At 45.3% G+C, this 25,125-nt stretch overlaps 1 protein-coding gene across 4 annotated transcripts in view; it reads left to right on the top strand.

The window, feature by feature from the left end:
• The window catches only part of Shroom3 (shroom family member 3), a 284,818-nt gene that overhangs the window by 201,492 nt on the left and 58,201 nt on the right, over positions 1-25,125 (top strand). The window contains exon 1 of one of the 4 annotated variants that reach the window (XM_052198637.1): positions 22,634-22,831. The exons of the other annotated variants lie outside the window; for them this stretch is intronic. The gene's annotated coding sequence lies outside the window, so the exon portion shown is untranslated. Of the gene's footprint in view, positions 1-22,633; positions 22,832-25,125 lie in introns of those variants that run through there. 4 annotated transcript variants of the gene reach the window in all.

Here is a 25,125-nt window from a genome sequence, read left to right as displayed (position 1 = left end):
CTCCACTTTCCTTACTTCCTCTTTTTTCTTTTTCCTTTTTTTCTTTTCTTTTTCTTTCTTTCTTTCTTTCTTTCTTTCTTTCTTTCTTTCTTTCTTTCTTTCTTTCTTTCTTTCTTTCTTTCTTTCTTTCTTTCTTTTTTTTTTTTTTAGTGAGAGGCCTTGCGTCAAAAGAGCTAGATAAACATATCCCCTCTGGCCTCTCCACTGGAGAACATAAAACATACCCACCACGCATGCACATAACCACACACACCACACACACTCATATATATATATATGTGTGTGTGTGTGTGTGTGTGTGTGTGTGTATACACACATATACTCACATGAATCTTACTGTAAAAATGACAACCTATTAAAAGGTTCCCTCCAGCCGGGCAGTGGTGGCGCATGCCTTTAATCCCAGCACTTGGGAGGCAGAGGCAGGTAGATTTCTGAGTTCAAGGCCAGCCTGGTCTACAGAGTGAGTTCCAGGACAGCCAGGACTATACAGAGAAACCCTGTCTTTAAAAAAAAAAAAAGGTTTCTTCCAGCACTATGGGAGGCAGAGGCAGGATATCTATAGTTCAAGGCTAGCCTGGTCTACAGAGTGAGCTCTGGGACAGGCAGGACTGCACAGAGAGACCCTGTCTCAAAACAACAACAAAAGGAAAACAGGTTAAAATGTATGCTGTGCTGTACTCACAAATATGCAGTTATAAATTAGAGAGCATGACGAGCAAACAGGTGTTATCAAGGGAAGATTGTGGAGACTCACCTTTATAGTTCACTTGTTCCTCACTGACACGTTTCCTACACTAAAAACAGAAAGAAAAATAAAAGGTAGAATACATAACACTAAATTAAAAAGAAGCCCTCCCCAAAGTAGTTGGTCAGAGAAGTTGGGAACACACATACTCCACAGGGTGACAGTCCCTAGAGAGCCTCTCTGGACAGGACAGGATGAGGACATCTCAGAGGACTGTCACCCCTGGCTTGTTTCCACCCTGTACCTCCTGTTCCTCCGTGGTCTACCTCCAGCGCTGATCTGAGACACTTTGCCTGGCTGTCCAAACAGTTTATCTGGCCTGGATACACCGAGCATACTTGGATTCCATTTCCTGGCCACAGTAGATTGTTGGGCAGATTTACACACAGGGCAAGCTACATGGGATCCTTGTAGTTACGGGCATTGGTGGAACTTCAGAGAATACCCCTTTTCTCATAGACTAGCTTATTCAAAATTGTATCAACTAAAAAAATGTATTCTTATTTTATTGTGTGTGTTTCTGAGGTGTGTGGGCATGCTTGAGGGGGGCAGAGGACAACTTTTGGGAGTCAGTTCTCTTTTCCATGTGTTCCGGGGATCAAGCTCTGGCTGTGAGGCTAACTTACCTGGTAACTAATACTTTTAACTACTGAGCTAGCTCACCAGCTCAGAAAATTATGAATTTAAGTAAAGAAACATTTTATATTTGTAAAGTCAGGTTAGTCAGAAAAGCTAGTTTCCCATCTAAAGAGCTCACCGGACTGTGGTGAAGCACATCTTTAATCCCAGCACTAGGGAAGCAGAGGCAGTCGGATCTCTGAGTTCTAGGCCAGCCTGGTTTACAGAGTGAGTTCCAGGATAGCCAGAGCTGCATACCGAAACCCTGTCTCAAAAACAAACAAAAACAAAAACAAACAAACAAACAAACAACCCAAAAAACCCAAAAACCCAACCCAATCCAACCCAGAACACAAAAATACTAAAGAGCCCAGTGAACCAAATACCATGGAAACCCTTGTATCACCTTTTCTCTAGTTACTTTTAGTTACTTTAGTTGGTGATTCTTTAGTTCATGTAGCCAAGATGTATCATTAATTGATAGTTGTGATTCTTTAATCAAATAACCTTATTTTTATTTTAACACACTATTGGTTTTATTTTTATCTTGTGTGTATGGGTGTCTCGCAGGCATATATATGGAAGTATACCACATGCCTGGTACCTGCAAAGGCCAGAAGACGACACTGGATCCCCTGGAACCCGAGTTCCAGATGGTTTTGAGCGGCCACGTGGGTGCTGAGACGTACACCCAGGTTCTTGGTAGTGGCAACCGTTGCTCAGGGCCTTTGACACACCTCTCCAGCTGGAAAGAGTCTGATTGTCTTGCCTCCAAATGTGGAGGCTGACAGGGCTTTCAAAGATAGTGATGTCTGTGGTAAATGATTAATGATAAAGGTGGTGCCTGGAATCTGTTCCCAGGTACTATAATTCAGTAGATTTGGAACCAGTGCAATCTATGTTTTTTTAAAAAAAAAATACATGAACAAATGTATATAATATTAGTTACTAATCTGATCCAATTTTAAGTGGACCATTGCAAGTATTTTTGTAGGATTGAGAACGTAGCTCAGAGATAGAACATTATTTACCTAGTATATGCAAGACCTTGGGTTCAAAACAAAGGATATTCATAGTGTTGCAAATTCTGAATGGATCGCCAATGTCTTACCTTACAAAACTGAAACTTCATGTGTACTAAAAGCCCAATTCTAGATGCATACATGCTACAATACAGACTCTGCACTTCCCCAGCTCTTGGGTCCTGACTGAGTCATGGGTTAAAAGCCACTTGCTAGGCAATTCTGTTTGTTTATTTGTTTTTGTTTTTTAAATTTTTATTTATTTTATATATAGGAGTACACTGTAGCTGTCTTCAGTCACACCAGAAAAGGGTAGTGGTCGCGAGCCACCATGTGGTTGCTGGGATTTGAACTCAGGACCTCTGGAAGAGCAGTCAGTGCTCTTAACTGCTGAGCCATCTCTCCAGCCCCTTGATTTTTGTTTATTTGTTTATTGTTATATCTAAGTACACTGTAGCTGTCTTCAGACACAACAGAAGAGAGTGTCAGATTTTTTTACAGATGGTTGTGAGCCACCATGTGGTTGCTGGGATTTGAACTCAGAACCTTTGGAAGAGCAGTGAGTGCTCTAAACTGCTGAGCCATCTCTCCAGCCCCTGGGCAATTCAAGTGAGCCCAAACTGAAGACCCTTAACCCCTGTCCCCATCCCAAATAAATTCTAGGCCTTTATGGTTATTTGATTACTATAGTGGCCAATGCCATTCAAAATTAGGCAAGATGAACTTCTCGCCCACCTAACAACCCAGGACTGGACTGTATGTGTTCTTGAGCAATAACTTTCTTCTGCCCTGGGCCTCAGATGGAGGAATCATGTCAACTTGGCAGCCATTCTGCCTGAGAGGTGTGTCTTCATGTTGCACTCAGCCAGTATGACCAGGCAGGCATCCAGGGAGGTTCGGTTGGATTTCCTATCTCCCTACTTTTGATAGCTTGTGTTTAATTTCTTGACCCACCTTCCATACCAGTTACAGGTGTGGCATCTGGGCAGGAATACCAGGAAGCTGTTGCATTCCTGGAGCACCATGGGCCTATGTATGACCTTGTCAGGAGAAACAGCCACTTGGAGAAGGTGCTGGAAGGCCCAAATGTCCCCTGCTATCCCAGGAGCAGTGAGCCTCTCTGCCTAGCCTGGGCTGTTCTGTGGACTTCCTGCTTTGTTCAACCGTTCAACTGTGTTTACTGATGTTTATGGTTATTGAAGCTTGCTGGGTTTATTATCTTGATTTCTGCTCTGTGTTATCAGTCTTCCGGAGTCTGATAGAGTGGACACATTGCCCTGTTGGTATTTTTCCAAGCACTGTCTGCTTCGTCCATCTGTGAAAAAGAACAGGATTTTGTTGAGATGCTTGGGGTCCATCTTACACCCTTCCTCTGTAACACAAAGTTCAGAACGTCTCCCCATTCCTTGCTGGTGTAGTCTTTCTCTTTGCCATCAGCCGTGACAGGGTGACCCCATGTCATCCTTCTTTCTCTGATAAGTGCTGAAATTCCACGGTATCAGCTCTGACCTGCCCGACCCTGCGTATTACAGAAAACTTGAAATGCATGATCAAGTTCCAGTCAGACATTTTTATCACAAAACCAAACAAAAACAGGTCAGGGCATGACCTTATGGATTATGGGGAAAGAAGAGAATTTTCTGAGGAAATGTTTAGGCGTATTCAGTGATTTAAAGGGATATTTCCAAAGGCTTTCAAAAATGCACATTTTTTTATATATTGTATGTATAGCATTCAAGAGTCCTGTGGTACCTAGTGGGTTTTTTTAAAGCTAGAGAAAGTTCTTGGGCTCACTTAATGCTGCTGTGGATTTATGTGGCTGCCTATTAGAAAGACAGATCATGTATTTCAAAGATCTGCCAACTCTTCATTTTATAGTTTTTATTGACAGTGTGGTGGTTTCATAAAATATTCTGGCTATATTTACCCCTATTAATTCTTTTTTTCATATTTTTATTGGTTATTTTATTCATTTACATTTTAAATGTTATCCCCCTTCCCAGTTTCCCCTCCACAAACCCCATCCCCTCCTCAACCCCTCCCCCATCAATTCTTTAATTTTACTGTATTTATTTATGTGCATGTGCAAACGGGCACATGCACACATCCATCTGTCAGTCAATCAATGTCTTTCTACCAAGGGGGTCCCAGGTATTGAACTCAGGTTGTCAGCAAACCCCATGACTAAAAACAACTTTGGGGAGGAAAAGGTTTATATTTTATCTTATAACTCCCAGGTCACAGTCCTGAGGGAGGTCGAGGCAGGAACTGAAGCAGAAGCTGTGAAGGAGCCCTGCTTACTGGCTTTCTCCTCATGACTTGCTCATGGCTGGCTCTGCCTGCTTTCTTATACACCCCAGGACTGCTTGCCTCAGGAGTGGACTGGGATAGGATAGCCCACAGTATCCTGGCCCCTCTCACAATAGTCATTAAGAAAATGTCTTAGGGGCTGGAGAGATGGCTCAGTGGTTAAAAGCACTGACTGCTCTTCCAGAGGTCCTAAGTTTAATGCCCAGCAACCACATGGTGGCTCACAACCATCCCATCTGTAATGGGATCCGATGCACTCTTCTGGTTTGTCTGAAGACAACTAAAGTGTACTTGTATAAATAAAAATAAATAAATCTTTTTTTTTTTAAATGCCCTATAGATTTTCCTGTAGGCCAATCTGGTAGAGGCAGATTCTCAGCTGATGTTTCCTCTTCCCAGATGACCCTAGGTGGTGTCAAGTTGGAAACAAAACAAAACGAAACACTAACTTTCACAGCCATCTTGCCAGACCCTCATCAACTTATGAAGTATGTGCAATGGCCTATTAGTCAACCCTGAAAAAGAAGGAAGTCATCTTGCAGGCTGTCTGTGAAGGAGAGTGAACCTTGAGGGTACTGTGCTAAATTAAATACACCAATTATATAATAAGACAAATACTCTATGATCCCACTTATACAGCTGCCCGAAGGAGTAAGGTTCAGAGAAAGAGAACGAAGAACAGTAGTTGGTAGGAACAGGGCGTGGAAGGATTTAAGGATTGCTTAATGGCCAGAGAGTTGCAATATAAAGAGTTATGTGTCAGGACACACATGACAGAGGGACAGCCCTGTGAATATACTTTATGTCACTGAACTGTGGTCAGGCACAATTTGTTATTTATATTTACCACGATTTATGAAACGGAGATACTGTCTGTGTACAAGGCAGGTGTTATAATTGTCAGGCAAACCCAAGTGAGCATTTCATGGGAAGTTGTGTGAATTTCTTCTGTGGTTGGCTTCATAGAGGAGCCTGCTTGGGCTACAGAGAGGGAATGGTAGTCTGGAACTGGCTGCTCAAAATAATGGCCGAAATTCACCCTGTGTTTTGAGGAAGCTAATGGAGGATTCCAGGGCCATGCTAGCACCTGGGCCTACTTACACATGTCACAGGTGATTTGTGTCAGACGACATCATCTTTCCCGCCAAAGCTGCTCTTCCCGTCTCACCTATCTCTGTGAACTTGGTATCATCACACTTCCTGTGGTGAAAGCTAAAATCCAGTCGTCTTCCTTGACTCTTGCTACTGTTCTCAGTCAAATTTAGCAGGCATTCTCTGCCCGGCCACTCCCAGACAATGACATAAGCATAAAAGGCGGCGTTACTCACAGCAGACAAAAGATGGGGACGGTCAGGCCATGTATCAGTTGGTAAGTAAACAAATCCAGTGTTGTACATCTATACAACGGGGCCCCATTCAATAACAAAAAGGAACAACTGTGGACACCAGCCACCACACTGAGGAATCTCAAAAGACGTACTTACTGAGAGCCAGCCACTTTAAAGGCTATATCGAATCGTATGGCTCTGCTACAGTAGAAATGCCTAGGAAAGGCAAATCCACGGGACGGAAAGGAGGCTCCTGGAGAGCCTGGGCTGGAGGTGGAGCAGGAACGGGGTGAGGGAGCCTTCAGGGTGACGAAAACATCCTAGAACTGGAATATGGCGATGGTGGCTGCAAAAGACTCTAAGGAAGAGGGGAGGGAGAATGTTATAAGAAAAGAAAGAAAGAAAAGAAAAGGAAAAAAAGAAAGGAAAAGAGAAAAGAAAGAAAAGAAAAAAGTCGCTCCATGTATTTTAAGAAGAGCTCTTTATCTAGAAAAGAATGTTGATGCTTTACGTTGAAATCATACAGACACCTTAAGGACAAGAATGGATCATAGCTGTTCAAATCAACCCGGAAAAGGTAAAAGAGGCTTCCCCGGGCGGGCGGCCCCGTCCTTTTCCCTATCTACCGTTCTCCTCCCTTACTGCAATCCTTTAATCTCCTGGCCGCAGCCGAGCTCAGCCATTTGACTCTTCTTGTTTGTTCAGCAAATATTTTTGAGAGGTGCCCGTGTGCCAGGTACCTGGTGCTGGAGGGCCAGTCACACATCGGTGCGGAAGCCATGCGAAAGTCGGCAGCAGGTGAGAGATCGGTGGCCGGTGGTGCTGACATTCCAAGCCCAAGGCCACGTTCATTTCCAGGCTACACTCTGGAGACAAGTCCCGGTTGACCCATCTCCACCCCTGGCCTCTGTGAAGGAATCCTGTCCCTCTGTTTGAAGACTTCCAGTGGCTTCTAGTTGCCTCGAGGATAAACATCTAAGTCCTAGCTAGGAGCTGGCAGGGCTTCACATTCGGGGCCTGCCAGGCCTTGGTGCTCAGACTCTGCGCCCTTGGCCACCGGCTCCTTCCCATCCTCCTTCATCCAGGGTGTCTCCACTTTGCTGCCCTCCCTCAGTCTCCTACTGAGTCTCTAACCTCAGTATAAAGGCGTTGGGTGTCATTCAGGCCCAGGAGAGGAGGCCTTCTTCCATCTGCTGGACAAGATTGTATAGGACAGCACTCTGGCAGAGTATTCAATAAAACACGCCTGGAACATAAACAGATATCCAAAAGGACATAGCCAGAGACAGGCAGGTTTGACTACTGTTTAAAATTAAATTTAAATTTGCATACCTGTGGCTGGATGTGATGGTGTGTGCCTTTGGTCCCTTGAGGCAGAGGTAGCCAGATCTCTGAGTTCAAGGCCAGCCTGGTCTACAGAGCAAGTTCTAAGACAGCCAGGGCTACACAGAGAAATAAAAACAACAACAACAACAAAAATAATAACAAATCAAAATTGTATACCTGTGATCTTAACACTTGGGAGGTTACAACAGGGGCATTATGAGTTTGAGGCTAGCTTAGGTTATACAGAGAGACACTGATTCAGAATATCAACAACAGACCAAAATAAAGGCAGGACCTAAGGCAATACATTAAAAAAAATATATTGGAGCCCGGTGGTGGCAGCACACGCCTGTAATCCCAGCACTTGGGAGGCAGAGGCAGGTGGATTTCTGAGTTCAAGGACAGTCTGGTCTACAAAGTGAGTTCCAGGACAGCCAGGGCTACACAGAGAAACCCTGTCTCGAAAAAACAAACAAACATATATATATATATATATATATATATATATATATATATATATATATATATATATATTGGGCTAGAGAGATGGCTCAGTGGTTAAGAGCACTGACTGCTCTTCCTGAAGTCTCGAGTTCAAATCCCAGCAACCATGGTGGCTCACAACCATCTGTAATGAGATCTGATGCCCTCTTCTGGTGTGTCTGAAGACAGCTACAGTGTGCACATATATAATAAATAAATAATTTTTTAAAAAAATTATTTATCCCTATTGTTGGTATGGAAGCCTGTGTGTTTTTAAGATTTATTTTGATTTGTTTTCAATGTGTATTTTGTGTGTATGTGTGTGTGTGTGTGTGTGTGTGTGTGCCCTTGAAGGCCAGAAGAGGGCATCAGTTCTCTCTGGAGATGGAGATACAGGTTTGTAAGTTGACAAACATGGGTGCTGGGAAAAAAATTTGGTTCCTCTGGAAGAGTTGCAAGCACTCCTAACCTGTGAGCCATCTCTCTAGCCCTCAGCTGTGTGTTTTTAGAGTTTTACTTTCTTCTTACTCTGCATCTATTACTACAAGTCGGTGACTCCCCTGCTCCCCCAGCTGACTTGGGTAAAGACAAAGAACACCAACCAGGTGGCACATTGCACACTGTAACACAGATTTAGAGCTCTTCCAATAAAAAGCTACTCTGAATTCAAGGCCAGCCTGGTCTACAGAGCAAGTTCTAGGACAGCTAGGGCTATGCAGAGAAACCACCACCAATATTAATAATAATAATAATGATGATGATGATTTATTAACATTAATGGAAAGATGTCTCAGCAGTTAAGAGCACCAACTCATTATTATTAAGAAATTATTATTAAAATTATTAAGCAATTAATATTTTAATTTTAAAAATATTTATTTATTTTATATATGTGAGTACTCTGTTGCTGTCTTCAGACACACCAGAAGAGGGCATCGGATCCCATTACAGATGGTCCAGGGCCACCATGTGGTTGCAGGGAATTGAACTCAGGACCTCTGGGAGAGCAGTTGGTGGTAGTCTTAACCACTGAGCCACCCATCCCTTCATTCCCTTGTTATTCTTTTGAAAGGAGTATGTTTTAGTCTGTGGAGAAAAATGTCCTTTGCATGAAAAGACTCTTCTCTCACTGGCCCATGAATGGCACCTTCATCCCTGTATCCGCAGAGCTAAGAAAGCATTAATTAGAATGTTTGCGGCTTGTCCCTTCAGTCGGCACCCATCTCCAAAAGAAAAACCGCTCCAAATTGGGCCGGAGTGAAAAACAAATCGTTCCTTGTGTTAAAGCAGCCTATGAAACTGCTCGGCCTCCCGCTGACTGGTGTGGATGGGATGACTGTGGAGCGAAGGCTCAGGGATGCAGAGTCAGGGGCTTTAGCTCTGCTAGTGCCCACTGGAGTGACCGCCCCCCATCACTAGCAGACTTCTGAGCTGGATCACACAGTAGGGACTTGATATAGACTAGTGTCTCCATTCCAGAGACCTGCTTCTCTACCCTCTAGTCTGTGTGGGTAATGTTGAAGAACTCCCAACATGGCGACCCTCAGCTCCTCTTCCGCTTCTGTAAACTCGCTGCTTTCTATTGCCCCTGCTTTGTCTACAGAAAAAGAAGGATATTTAAGTGTAACCACTAAGCTCCAGGCTCGAAGGCTGGCGGGCGGGTGGGAAGTGTGGTTGGTCATGACAGCCCACCCAGGAGCAGGGTCTCATGAAGGAATTGGCCATTTTCTTTCTTTCTTTCTTTTTTTATTTCTTGCTCTTTGCTTTGTAGGATGAAAATAAATTTAAAGCATAGGACATACAGCTTGCCATTGTCCAGTTCAGTAGTGTTAGCACACATGTGTAAAACAGACCGAGGTTCTCTATTGACTTTATAACTTTATAACTCCAGTCACCATGACTTATTGTTGCTATAAAGTTAGTTTAAAAGAGTTTTTTTAAAAAAATTCAATTAGTGCTTTCAAGTTCTTATATAAGTCAGGAAGTAAAGGTGTGTGTGTGTGTGTGTGTGTGTGTTTGTGTGTGTGGTAGATGGGTGTGTATATGTGTGTGTGGATGGATAGGTGAGTGGGGGTTGAGTGTGTATGTATAAGAAGAGATACATGCTTCTAGTAACATTGATTATTTACTATATTTCTCTAGCTTACCTTTTTTTTTTTTTTTTTTTTTTTTTTTGTCTCCTACATATTTTCAAATTCTGAGGAGGTTAAGGGTTTCAGCAACCTCCTAAGTCTCTCTTCACCACAGCACTGAATGGAAGTGTCTGCTAACTGTATGGAAGCAGAGCAGCTCTGTTTACCCAGAATACCTCTGAGGATCCCAGACCACATTTCCTTCCATGCCCACCCCAAGCTCCCCCAAGCCTCCCCAGCCCCTGCCCTCAGCAGTGTTCCACGCTGGTCTCTCCGGGCTGTGGCGCGTACCCGCTGCCAAGGGCCCCAGTTTCCTGAAGTCTGGCAGTCAGTTAATAAGGAAACCTGGGATGTAAATCACTAGCTCTCACAGTGCCTTCTGGGAAGCCTCAAGGCCTGTCATGTTCTTTCATTCCTACACTTGGGAAAGAGACCAGCACTCCCTCAGACACAGACAAAGCTGAGCCTTCAAACACAGTGTGAATATAGACCAGAGATAAACATGGTGGGTGTGGGCTGGGAGTGGAAGAGAAGCTCAAGGCAGGCTTAGCCAAGGCCAGACATGTCCCCTTTAGAAAGAGTGGGAATATTACGCTGGTTTAAAAAAAAAAATCATAATCTGGTAGTTGCTATCTAGATAGGAGAACGTTCTCAACTGATAATTAGTGAAATGGGATTTTTATTATAAATAGATTTTTGTTTTTGTTTTTTGCTTTTGCTTTTTTGAGACAGGGTTTCTCTGTGTAGCCCTGGCTGTCTGGAACTCACTCTGTAGACCAAGCTGGCCTCAAACTCAGAAATCCGCCTGCTTCTGCTTCTCAAGTGCTGGGACTAAAGGCGTGCGCTACCACTGCCTGTCTTTATAAATAGATTTTAAAGTATTGCTTGTATGACAAAGTTGGTAGTTTTAAAACTCAAATCAAACATTTGCTGGGGTTCTATTCTAGATAAGTAAGCAATCGTGATCCTTTCCCTCAAGGATCTTCCTGATGCAGGCATCAGGACCATGAGGGTGTACTACAGTAGAGCAGGCCAATGGGTGGAGGCCGCGAGCAACGTTAGAGGACTCTGAAGTCCTTTCGTGTCAAGAGGGGTTGGGACCAGCAACATAGCTCATCATATAAAGGTATTAAGGACAGGACCCACATGGTAGAAGGAGAGCCGGGTCCTTCACATTTCCTCCGTCATGAGCATGCTCAACCCTCTCAAAACATGAGAGTCTTTCTTAGTAACATAAGCACCTTTCAGGCAGACAGAATTCATTCTTGCGTCGATCGGATTGGGAATACAGGTTGTGATCAGCTCTTTCTGAGCAAGTCTCCTATTGTCCTGATTTCTCCCGTGAGGCAATGCCAGTCAGGAGCCAGTTCTCTCTGCTCGAGCTGTCTGTGACCTTGACTCTAGCCAACATAAGCACCCTTTGGATGCCTCCCAACTGTGCTGGCTACAGACCTCTCTCGCTTTATCTTCTGGTTCCTAGGCGCGAGCACTAAGGTATGTGGAATAACACTGACATCCGGCTTGGACGTAGCACAGTTTCCTGGACACCTACAAGGAGAAAGTCTCTGCTTCAAAACAAATAAAAGTAGAAAGTAAAGACAGACTTTCCTCAGGCTGGAATCTGCACATGAAAGTAGAAAATAAAACCCTGGGAGGTGAGGCAGACAGAAGGGTCCCTGGAAGAGGACTCCTGGGAAGTCCGGCCCAGCTCAGTCGCTGTTAGAGGCTCATTGTCTGCAGGTGTTGAAAGAATAGGGGCAGCGCCTGTGGCTCCCCAAGGTGGGTCGTCAAGAAAATGGAGACCACGACACCGCAGCCACACTCAATTCCTTTTTGCTTTTAAAAGCCCTTCAAGCTCACTGCAACCTGCCTGCTTGCCGGTGGAAATTTTTTATTTTCTAGCATAAATCCTAGAGTTTGCAAATAAGGATGGTGGTTTAAAAAAAATTCGATGTCACTCCTTATAAAATCAAGCACACATTCTGCTCTATACCTCAGTTGTAGTCAGTCATCAAAGTCACTTGCATCTCTAAAGCTCCCAGTTCCCAGAAACGTTCCTTTTTAATAACAATCTCTCTCTTGAAGTTACTTTTTTTTCCCCCTAGGGGTCTCCTTAAAGTACTGATCCTGAACAGAAAGGCTGGTAGCCTTTAGGCATAAAGTATTTCTATGTAGCCAGGACTTCATACACAGGAGTAAAGAAGAAAACATAATAGGATATGTGTCTTGATACTAAGTAACAACAGACACCTCCTACACCCCCACCATCCCACACATCCCACACACACCCCCAACCTGCAAAAAATAAAAATAAATAAAAATAAAAATAATAATAATAAACGCTTCCAGGGTCCTGACAGGATAGAAGGATACAAAATGCCAAATCTCTGACAGAGTTTCTTTTAAAATGTAACTGGTTTGCTGCTGTTATTTTGTACACTTCTGAGGTAATTGTTGGTGTCTTTGATGAGTCAGGGAAGCATTGAGTCACAGGTCTGCTAGCTGTGGGGGAACGTGAGACTTTTAGTCATTAGCACATTTATCTGCAGGTCTTTTTGTTATCTATCGTGCTTGCCTACCGGAGAATCACCTGCCTCCATTCCCTTCTTATCTAAGAAATGAGATTAGATTCAGACGCTTCAGCCCGGCTTCAGCCACTGCCCCCACAGCCTGCAAGGCAAGCTGGTGGCTTCCGATGCAGGTGTCCTCCTCTCATCTCCTGCACTGTCTCTCCACCTAGTCTTCAGGCAGCTCACTAGGGGACACAGAACAAGTAGGCCTCCAAATTAGCCAACTGGAGTCAGGCCCGTGATGTTGCAACTCTACCCAGCATTCACTCTGTTTCTCCCCATTCCAGAGATGACACACAGGATCCGGTACTAATTATGAGGAACCCAGAGCTGAGTATGTCTAAAAGAAGGTGCATAATGATTATGTGCAGAGACAGTGCATTTTACATAAAGGCTTCAATAGCCACAGATAGTTTCAGACTGTCAGAGGGACGGGAGGCAGGGGATGCCTGTCCTCCTCAGAGATACCAAGTGACAACCATGCCCATTAAAAGACAGAAGGGGGGCTGGAGAGATGGCTCAGTGGTTAAGAGCACTAACTGCTCTTCCCAAGGTCCTGAGTTCATATCTCAGCAACCACCTGGTGGCTCACAACCATCCGTAGTGAGATCTGACTCCCTTTTCTAGGGTGTCTGAAGACTGCTACAGTGTGCTTATATACAACAATAAATTAATAAATCTTTAAAAGACAGAAGGAAGAGCCGGGCAGTGATGGCACACACCTTTAATCCCAGCACTTGGGAGGCAGAAGCAGGCAGATTTCTGAGTTCCAGGCCAGCCTGGTCTGAAAGTGAGTTTCAGACAGTCAGGGCTACACAGAGAAACCCTGTCTCGAAAAAGTTAAAAAAAAAAAAAAAAAAAAAAAAAAGACAGAAGGAAAACCCGTGACAGTGGTCACCATTACCCTACCTCTAAATCAGTATATTGTCTTTCCTTCTCAAATCTATCTGGCTCATTATGTCTTAAGAAACTTGAATATTTTTCTGGGGGTGGTGGAATAAGAAATTTACAGCCCCTACCAGAACATTTGGTTATATCCCAGTAAATATTTCTTCAAATCTTCTAGGCATCATCTGGTAAAATCCTCACTGGCAGAGAGAGACAGCTTGGGTTCTGAATACTGTCCGGCTTCCGTCCTGTCCAGCCGTGCCCCCATACACAATCTTGCCAACAAGGATATAGCAGGATTTGAACACACTCCAGTTGAACCCCTGCTGCTAAGGACCTGTCACTGATGGAGTCTGACCTGGCAAGGTCACAGTTCCTGCAGCACTCCTTGTCACTTAGATCACATGCCTCTTCAGAGTCTGTACCCTTCACATACCACGAACACTTCCCTTCCTCCTGAAGTAAGGCTGCTGCCTCTCCTGGGAGGTGGCAGCTATGAGCTGTTCTCACTCTTGCCACTCAGAGCTTCAAGGCTGAAAAGGAAAAACACTTTCTCCAGCGTAAACCGGCAGAATCTGTTCTAGCTGGTGAGATTCGGTTGTTTGAATTGCAGTTAGATGTTTACCTCTGGCTAGAGACATCACAAGGTGGGTTTTCTCTCCTGAAATTTTACGTGGGGACGAACGTTTACGTGAATACCGGGAGTTGAACATAATAATTCTTCAACACAATCACCATTCCCTCCCCCATACAAACGCAACAGTGTTAAGTGCTAATAGGAACTGAGATTGAAGGTGCATTTGTTTCCTTTCAATTACTGTTCTAAGTGCCTCCCCAGGAAGCACTGTGTCTGAGACCCCAACAGCTCTGCGGTTCAGATTCAAGTGCGTAGCTTCTGTTTCTCCCTTGAGTGGAGCTGTTTCCTGGAGGGAACCAGCAAACCTAAGGTCACATAGCAAAGGCTGCATCCAGGGCTCGAATCTTCTGAGCCGATTCTGGAGTCTATGCTCTGAGCTGGCTCTGCTGGAATATGATTGTACCTTGGTGGCTACGGCCTAAGGCCAAAGTCACTGATCCCAGCATTTCCTGTTCAGCCTGTCCCCAAAATGCAGCAGCAGGACTTCTGCAATAGGCACACCATGACACTGGGACAAAGGTTTTAGCGATTTCTCCTAGCCTATGTATGACAGATCATCTAAATCCTGCCGATACCTGTAAGGCCATCGCTGTCCCACCAGCTGCCTCTCTGAGTCTGTTAGCTGCTACGTGCCCGTTCCCTAGTTACTTACACCACCCCACTGGCCCATGCTGTCTGGTGCTCTGGGCCTTCAGACTTGTCCCTGAACCCCCGCCCCCTCCTCCTCTTCCTCATCCTCCCTTAGGTCCTCTCAGCAGCCCTGTGAAGACTTCCCTGACACAAGCATTGTCTCTAACCTACTACCAGCACACAGAACTGAGAGGCAACATTATCACAGCTATGTTTTTGTTTGTTTTGTTTTTTTTTTCGAGACAGGGTTTCTCTGTGTAGCCCTGGCTGTCCTGGAACTCACTCTGTAGACCAAGCTGGCCTCAAACTCAAAAATCTGCCTGCCTCTGCCTCCCAAGTGCTGGGATTAAAGGTGTGCGCCACCACCACCCAGCTACAGCTATGTTTTTGGACTGGTAGATACCAGACACGCTGGGGAAGGCCTTTGATGATTTGCTGGGTGCAAATCATAAGCCACTGAGAGAACAGGAGAGGACTGGAGAGATGGCTTAGTGGTTAAGAGCACTGACTGCTCTTCCAAAGGTCCTGAGTTCAAATCCCAGCAACCACATGATGGCTCACAACCATCCATAATGAGATCTGGTGCTCTCATCTGGGGTATTTGAAGACAGCTACAGTGTACTTACATATAATAAATAAATAAATCTTTTTAAAAAGGAGAGAGCAGGAGAGAGATAAGTATTTCTCCTCTAAAAACAAAACAAAACCCTGAGCAGTTTGCTTTGGGAGATCTCTCTTTTGGAAGGAGACAGAAACTTAGTAGCAACCAGCTTGGGGTATCCTCTAGCTCCTAGAAGCTGCGTTGAAAGGAGCCTGAATGAAGTCCAGATGTCTGTGTCTCTCTCCCCCTCACAGTGTGTGTGTGTGTGGGGGGGAGAATGTGAGGCTATCTCTGGTCTCTGGGTTGCAGTGTCCTGATGTCGGCATCTGAGCATGCTCCCAACTGGAATAGTGGTGTCTGCCGCTGCCTCATGTTGACCAGGCCTCTGCCCATTTAACATTTGCAGACACCTCTGTACCTGTTCTAAATCACCGGACAGCCAGACTGGTGGAAAGGGCAACCTCTCTCCAGGCCAAGCGCCCCAGGCACGGATTCCTTTGATTTCCACTCATGGCCACCAGAGCCTCCAGCCAGGACCTGGAACTCTCTAGTGTCCCTCTGACCCCTGAGGCCCTCTCTACCCCTCTACCCTTCTACATTAGTTCTAAAAGGTTGTAATGTTTCCTGTGGGGGGGAAAAATGACTGAGCAGAGCAGTGGTTCTCAATTTTCTGAATGTAGCGACTCTCTAATACAGTTCCTCATGTTGTGGTGAACCCCCAACCATAAAATTATTTATTTGCATTGCTACTTCATCACTGCAGTATTGTTACTATTATGAATTATAAATATCGGATATGCTAGGATATTCAATATGCAAAAAATACCTGCAAAAGTGGCACTTGATCTTCAAGGGGTCATGACCCACGGGTTGCGAACCACGAGACTACAGGCTTCTTTTAAAACGTCTATGGATTGTGATGGTTCATCCGGGTCTTGTCAGTGAACCTCAGTGAACGGCTGGGAGGGGGTGGGGCTGCCAGGAATTCAAGAGAGCTTGGAAGGGAACGACTGATACCTCGCCAGCTCTCCTTCCCTAAACACACCTAGTCGATGATTACCCAATATAATCTTCATCATAGCCTTCCATGGGAGCAGTCATTAGTGTTATTTTACAGAGGAAAAGTTGAACTTTGGTGATATCCATTTACCGTGCCTTCAGCTGGCAAACTATTGAAGCTGTTGAATGTACTGCATGTTCTTAACCGCTCCACTTGCCTAACTCCGGGGCCTGAGACCCATCTTCCTTCCCTTCCATCCACATGGTTGAAAGCCTCATGCTGGGATTACGGGACCTGTCCCAACAACGGCTTCTTTGAAAAACTTTCTTTAGAGACCAGAGTTTGCCACTGAGCAGGGAGCCGTCTAATGCCCCAAGGCTGGCCCCAAGGCATGCTACAAGGTAGTGTGTACTTTGTAGGTTGGATGCTGAAGTGAAGTAGCCAGGGAGAGAGACTGAGGACAAAGGTGACAATTCCTCATCGTAAGCTATGTCCAAACTTCCTAAATGATATTCTGCCAACTAAAATATAAGTAGAAATGAAGTTGGAGTCTTTTAACTCATTCTAGAACTCGACTGTCCGATTATTTTAGGCGCCCGAGTCAGTTTCTTGGTCTAGAAGTGTATAAGGTGGTTGGTGACACAATGGCAGGTAAGCCTAGGTGAGTGGCGACCACGTTGCTGCTGTTGTTAGCCACTGCCATTCTGTTGGAATCATTTGCTGTCTAGACATTGCCATCCGGGATGCTGGGGAATGAACATAAACCCAAAACTTTGGAATTCCACACAGAGACACCAGATGACCAATATGTGTTTAGGCTATGCATGTCAGTGAAATTTGGAGGTCTTAGGCTGTGATGTGTGTGTTTGTTCAGGCTGTGATTTGTTTGTTCAGTGCTCTCTCTGTCTCTCTCACACATTCTCTCTCTCACCGTGTATGTGTGTGTGTGTGTGTGTGTGTAGGCTTTCATGTATCCTAGGCTGCCCTCAAACTTGTACTGTAGTCGAAGTTTTTCTGATGTTCTTCTCCATCTCCCCGGGGTTGTGGTTATAGACGTGGTACCACACCAGATGCTGGGGATTAATGCATCCTGCTTGCTAGCCAGGCGAGCCCTCTCCCAGCTGAACTGCCTCCTCAGATTGCTTTCAGTTTCTAAGATAAACTTCAAATCTTTGAACCAAGGCAGCCCAGAAAGAATGCTGTCGAGTCTTGTCTCCTTAGTTACTGGGGACGCTGACCTGGAGTGGCTATTACTTATTAACAGCCTTCATAATGTTGACAATGACCTGTCATTTCTAGGAGGACAAGGACCATCCTCACCTAAACCTGTCCCTTCCAGTTTACGTCATCCCCTCCTCCATCTGTAGTGGTTTGTTCTTTCCTCTCTGTGCTTCTGTTTAAATCAGTATGGCTTTCACACAGGGGCCCAGCGAACCAAACTTGCTGCAGAGGACCGCAACAGTAGCCGGTAGCGTGCTTGTTGCTGCCCCAGTAATCAGCGAACCTTGCTTACCTAGTCCTCTCCCTGTCTTTTCTTAGGGTTCTGACCTCTACAAGAGCTTGCATAGCTTTCTGGGTAACAGCCAGGGTTACATAAAGGCCTTTATGTGGGCCCTTGTTCCCTGGGCTCCAAAGAACGGAACACCTGGAGGTGCCTTTGTAAACAGGATTTAGCTGGCTAGGGCTGAAGATGCCTTAAGTAAGGAGGGAGAATTAAGGGAGGGGTGGGCTCGGAGGCTTTCAGTCCGAGCATTATTTCAGAGAAGGGGGCCGTGCTGGCAGGACTGGGAGGAGGGGGAGAGAACAAAGTGTCTTTGGAAGCTGTAAAATATGATTGTTTCCCCTTTAAGTTCGCGACCTGTAAAGTAAGGCATTTCTTAGACTTGAGTGGCTTTAGGGGAGTGGCCTGGCTTCAGGCTTCCATTTCAACATTTTATTCACTGGAATACGTCGTTTGGTTTTCACATTTTGCTGTCTCTCAAAAAATTCAAAAAGTATTTATTATAGTATGTCTATTATACCAAAAGTTGTATCGTGCTTCCGTAGAACCCAAACGCTGTTTCAGAAAGCAGCATTGACGTTCATCTTTCTAAAAATGTCTCTGTGAGGCAGTAAATTTGTAGTTTTGAATCGTTCTTAAATCTTTATTTATTTATTTTTGGCTTTTTCGAGACAGGGTTTCTCTGTGTAGTTCGGGCTGACCTGGAACTTACTTTGTAGACCAGGCTGGCCTCAAACTCAGAAATCTGCCTGCTTCTGCCTCCCAAGTGCTGGGACTAAAGGCATGCACCACCACTGCCCGGTTTGTTCTTAGATTTATGCTGTTGATATTAACTCTTAGTTCCTAGAGTACTCAACAGATATGGGTTTTTTACCTAAAGTGTAAATATTCAAAACCGCATGCAGATGAACCAAGGAATTTATCTTACTGCTGTAGCGAGAGAAGGGTGTGTGTGTGTGTAAAAAGCATGCTTAAATATATGTCTTACATAATAACTTTTGTTTGGAAAAAGCAATACTGAGTTCTTAAGAACTCATGACAGCCTATTTATAAGTAAAAGTTAGCTTAATATTTTAAAGACACAACATATATATTTTGAAAGTATTGGGGTTGGGGAGATGCTCAGTGGTTGAGAGCACCAGCTGCTTTTCAAAAGGCCCTGAGTTCAAGTCCAGCGTCCACCTGACAGCTAACAATGGTCTGTAACTCGAGTTCCTGGGGCTCCAAAGCCGTCTTCTGGGTTCTTTGGGCACCAAGTGTGCAAGGGGTACACAGGCAGACATACTGGTAAACACTCATACACATCGAAAAGAAAAGTATACTATCAAAATTAGAAATAAATCTTATGTATGGTTTCTGTATCTAATCTTTAAACATATAATTAATTAATTGTGTTAGATTAACATGAAATAATTCGTAGAACAGGGCTGAACTTGGAACTTAGGGGTGTATACCAGTAATCTTTGTTGTTTAATAAAGATACTTATTCTCACAAGTTTATCCTGTCTGATAAGAGCCTAACAACAGTACTGGGAAAATAAACTTCATGCACACTAGGAGCTGGAGCCATTCTTTTTAAATTTTACTTTGGATATTTGGGTTGGGGTATCTGTGCCACTGCCTACATGTGGAGGGCAGAGGTCAGGGCTGGCTTTCCCCTTCCTCCTTTGGGGATTGAACCCAGGTTGTTGGACCTGCACAGTGAGAACTTTACCCATTAAACCATCTCATAGGTCCCTGCCTTCCATGTCATATTAGACCCTCAGATAGCCTACCGTGACTTGATGTGATCGTACATATTTTGTTAAAGGCTAATTATTTACCTTGCCCTGAAAGTTAGTGTTTGTAGGTGGGAATGTTTGAGATGGTAGAAAGTGACCTGACCTGCCACTGCACGAAGTGGCTGGACGGGCAGCCGTGAGCCTATTTAACTTATAACCTCTGTCCCTTTAGCACCTGTAGGGACCTGGTGTTCTCTGCTTCTGGATGGACCAGCTTTTCTGGTCATTTTAATCTACTCCACTTTCAAAGGTTTTGGGGAGGGAAGAGTACAAAAGATGTGGGTGAGCTGTTTGTTTGTTTGTTTACATTTCAACACACACGAATTTTATCTCTATTAATATATTAAAGAAAACTGTGAAAATAGTAGTTTTCACACTAGCCTTTCTTAGCACAGGCTATCTTGTGCTAAGACATATAATTTTTTTTTAAGATTTATTTATTTTATATATATGAGTACACCATTATTCTCTTTGGACACACCAGAAGAGGGCATCAGATCCCATTACAGATGGTTGTGAGCCACCATGTGGTTGCTGGGAATTGAACTCAGAATCTCTGGAAGAGCAGTCAGTGCTCTTAACCGCATCTCTCCAGCCCCAAATTTCTTATAAAATTTCCTCATAAAATACTGTAGTTTTCCAAAGCTGTAAACTTTCTTCATTGATATTCTTTTCAATAACAGGCTTTGAATTCAAATGTAAAGCCTACTTTCTATAGGCAGTTTTAATACAGCTGCTGAAGCCAGTGTGAATTTACAGAGAACGCCTCTAGTAAGCGGCCTGGAAATCGCGCATGCGCACAGTGGGCACTGACTGCACGCCCTTGCTCACTCGGCTCCGAGGGCAGGTGCAGACCACTGTAGATTGGAGGCACCTCGTCTGAGAACTTCCCTCAGTGTATGCAGAGAGACACTGACTTGATTCTGTATTGTGACCGGGGTGTCATTTCATGTCTCACCTTGGGTCCCACGAGAATGGTTGCTTTCCTTCTGACTCTAAAAATACCCGACGTCTCTAAACTGCAGACAGAAGTATTGTTCAAGGAGCCCTCTGGTCATAGAGATGAGTTACGTGGTACATTATAGGCTGAATGGGCTGATTTGGACCCCAATTGGGTTTTGAATTGTGGATTTAAAGTGATGTCTCACACAGGCATAGAGGGTTCTGTTAAACCCTTAGCAAAGTTCTCCTGAGCCGGGTGTAATGAGACAGGACTAAAGTCTCAGCGCTGGGGAGGCAGATGCATTCGGAACTCTGAGTCTGAGGCCAGCCTGGTCTCGAGTGAGTCCTGAATAGACAGGGCTACAAAAGAAACCCAGTCTTGAAAAACCAAACCAAACAAACAAACTAAAAAGGAGAGTTTCCCAGGCTATGAGGACTTAGGAAACAAGACATGGTGTACACTTTCCCCCAATATGGGGGCACCCAGGCAGCAGGCCCAGTTAACTGTAAGGACCATCTCTTCTTCAAGAGAAAGTTCCTTCAAGAAAAGTTCCTTCTTTTCTTTTTTTTCAGATTTATTTAGGTTACATTGTGCTGTTTTTCAGATACTCCAGACAAGGGCATCTGATCTCATTTCAGATGGTTGTGAGCCACCATGTGGTTGCTAGGACTTGAACTCAGGGCCTCTGGAAGAGCAGTCAGTGCCCTTAACCACTGGGCCAACTCTCCAGCTCTCGCTGTGGCTCCACTCGCCCCTTTCTAACACTGGATTCCCCTAGGTCATTAGAACACAAAACAGCAACTTCGGTTGCCTGCCTCAGATGCCTAGCAACAGTGCGGATACCCTGTGACTATGTGGTAATAACTGCTTGTGATACCACATGTAGAAGAAAATACTGGTTTGGCAGAGCTCATACCCCTGGAGTTGGGGGCAGCCCGACTGTGGCTTCGGTAGTGGTCTGTGGCTTCAGTAGTGGTCTGTGGCTGCTAATGCCCCCGCGGCCCCCAAGGATACAACAAACAGTTCAGCCAAGTACAGGCAAAAGGTACCAGCTGCCTCCTACCTAATTAGGTATACAGATAGCCAGGCAGTGGTGGCGCACGCCTGTAATCCCAGCACTCTGGGAGGCAGAGGCAGGTGGATTTCTGAGTTGGAGGTCAGCCTGGTATACAGAGTGAGTTCCAGGACAGCCAGGGCTACACAGAGAAACCCTGTCTCGAAAAAAAGCAAAAAAGAAAAAAAAAATTAGTTATACAGATGTATTGCTAGAGATATGGAACCTGGAAATTGAGCAGCAAGGACTCTGCTTGAGCGAAAATAAAGCCAATTTCAAACTGTACTTGTTATGATAATCTCTGGAGGAGACATATGAAAGCAATTAAAAGTAGTTTCTGAGGGGGGAAATCTTAGCTTCCATTGAAAAAGGCTGAGGCAAGCCTTTGAAGGAAGACAAAACTGGAAATAACACCAGGCTTAACTGAGCGACCATCCATGGGTGCAGAACCAGTATAGAAATGTAGATTAAAAGCCCAAAATGTGGAAAGCCAAAACAAACCTCTCTTGAATATATGGATGAAAAGAATCTTCCTTTGGTTTGAGATGATGCCCAAGTAAACTATAAGGGGCTTGGGCTGGGGCGGGACAGCAGCTGGACCCCATCACCGACAACCTGAATGTGTCTGGTTGACCCCCTGAAAAGAAGAGCCACTGAGAAAAAAGAAAGATGGTTATTTTCCTTGTAATGTGAGCTTTTTAAAAAGCTGTGAACTTTTTACCTTGCTTTATCATGCTTCGTTTGGTCACTTACTAACTGGACGATCCCTAGACAGCGGGCGTGGGCTCTTGGAGGTTGCTACTTGTTGGGGGCTTGTGTAATGAAGGCATCGCGAAGTGACAAGGAGAGAGGGTGTGCGCGTGGGCTCCTTCGCTAGAACACCACGAGGACGGCGGGCAGAGCGCCTACTTGCTCCGGGTCTTCCAGCCTCCGGGCCAGGCCATTGACATGCAAATCCAGCGCTGAGCGCCGGCCAATCGCGGGCGCTTCCTGGGGGATTACCTGGTGGCGGCGCACCGCGCGGCGAGCGCGGGCTCGTGCGCGGCCCCGGCCGGGAGGCGTGGCGGTGCTGCATCCGCACGGACCGACGGACGGAGCCGCGCGCCGGGGACCCGCCGCGGCCGCAGCGGCCACCGCATTCCGAGCGTGCCCGCTGTCCGTTGCTGAGCGCGCGCAGCCGCCAGCGATGCTCCGCGCGCCGTGGCCGCGAGGTTTGAACTTGGCGGCAGCTCGGGATCCCGCGGGGCCGGGAGGCGATGGTGAGTGCGGGGCGCGGGGGCTCGGGCAGGGGCGGGCGGGAGACTTCCAGAAGCCCAGCCTGCAGATGATCTCCCGGAGCATGCAGCCTGGAGATGATCTCCCTGGTCGCCCGGCCTGGAGATGATCTCCCGGGGCGCCCAGCCTGCCTGCTGCGGGCAGGTGGCGTGCCCCGAGGGGCTGCTGACACTCTAGGCCTGGCCTTTCCCACCGGGGGAGTTGGGGCGTCCGCAGGGCTGCCACTCCAAACAGGATTGCTCGTGACTGACAGCGTGAAAACGCTTCAGAAGAAATGATCTGTGAAATGCTTTAATTTTGATAAATTACTTCCCACCAGGGTCCCTGTGGAGTTTAGACTGCCTTGCCTTTCTTAATGTTACTGGAGTCGTCCCTAGAGGGGAGGCCCCAAAGTCCTTTGAGGGGCGCGCGCGCGCCCCTCCCCCACCGGTCCCGCTCCAAGGCAATGATTTCCAGGAGTCTGTTCCGCTGTCAGGTAGCAGGAAAATGAAATTGCAGCTGACATTTGCTTTGCTCTGTGTTGCCAGAAAGACCTAAAACTTCCTCGCCATAGGGGTGGGGTGTAGTTCCCTCTCTAATCCTTCGCTATTATCCCCCAGCCCCCACCCACTCGATCCTTGTGTTGCCGTGGAGTTGAATGCACAGACACATGACACTTTACTTTCTGCTGTGTGCTACTTTCATGCTGTGAGCTATCGTGGTGCATGGGCTTCCAAAGACCCTTTAAAGGCTACTGGAATTACGTTCCCGACAGAGAACATCTTCGATATATGACTAACCTTTTCTCCAAGTAGTTTGACCAGAAGCTGGCCTAGACTTCCAATTAATTTCAGTGATTCTTTTTCCGTAAGCACGTTTCCCCTTTTGCTTTGCTTTCTCCCTAGATCACGTACATGTTTTCCTCTTTTAAAATGTCTTTTTTTTCTCTCCTGATTTTAAAAGCGTTATGTGATTCTCATGGGAAAGGCTATATAGAGAAAAAAGTAAACATATTAATGTGTATTTGTTTCCTAAGACGTGGTTTTTCATAGCTGCCTAATCAATTGAGAACTTCAGAGCTGTAGATATTCCCCCCATCCCTAATTTGTTTTGGAAACAAAAACTAGGAATTAACAAGGAAACAAATTTACTTAAAATGCTATAACTAACAATAACTCACTCACAGGGTTCCCAGGTTGAAATGGAGTTTATTGTGGCAATTTCTCTTAAATCAACTTTCCACATCTGCCCCTGGCAAATGGCTTCTGTTTGTCCAGCCTGTTTTGTAAATACACCCCTCACCATTAGGGCAGAATGCCAAACACATGTCCCTGTCCAGCTCATAAAGTTAATATTTTTATTGGTTTCTCCATCAGGGCTTCCTTACCAGCCCTTTGATAAAACCCTGGAGAAGGTTACCAAGGGATGCTGTGGAGAATTTACTTCCCTGGAGACTTTAAGAATAGGATAAACATCCATTTGCCTAGGATGGCTTCAGCTGGAGCAGCCTGAATAAGATGGGTTGCCTCTCTCCGCCTCAGAACTGGAGGATTCTAAGAAAATTCCCATTTGCAGTGAACTGGGAACAAAGGACAGCGAGATTACCAAAAAAAATAAATAAATAAAAATACCTGAGCCTAGCCGAGGTCAGGTCTGGTTTTTGTGAAAGAAATGCGTTTTGCCGAGAATGATTTTAGATTATGTTTTGACTTACCAAGTCTTTTCTGCACTGTACAGAAAATACACCAATGGTTTCATTCTGTTCCAGGAAGTTGTAGGTTTGAATACAGAGGCAATTCTGTGATTTCAAATAAAGGGATTGTTTTATGGGTAAGAAAAGATTTCCCTTAAATGTTGGAAGGGTGGGTGTCGCCCTCTGTGAACCTCTAAGGATGACAAGCCTGAAAACATTCTCCCCTGCTTCCGCCTCCCCCCTCACGGCCCTTACCAGCTAGCTCCCCATCACTGCTAATCTGTCCCGGCCTCAGATCAAGACTCAAGCCCCGCCTCCTTCCTCAGCTTCCCCAGTGGCTGGAAGGAAGGGAGTCCAGATGAGCACCATTGTGCTGGCCTTAAGCTCTTCATTTCTAACTCACTGTTGTTCTAGATGTGAGTTACATTTGGCTACAGTTTTTTTAGTCACCTGTTCTTAACTGATGTGTAAAAGTGCAGTGTGATATTTTGTGTGATAAATATTAAATCATGTTTATATCGGATCCCTGTGGTTAAGGTTTTCAAGCACCGCTATTTCCTTCTCAAACTGTATTTCTGCTTTGAATGCTCACTTAAAGCTCATGGG

Source organism: Apodemus sylvaticus, chromosome 11 (genome assembly GCF_947179515.1).
Source record: "Apodemus sylvaticus chromosome 11, mApoSyl1.1, whole genome shotgun sequence".
NCBI lineage: Eukaryota > Metazoa > Chordata > Mammalia > Rodentia > Muridae > Apodemus > Apodemus sylvaticus.
This window is presented reverse-complemented; position numbering and strand designations above follow the sequence as displayed.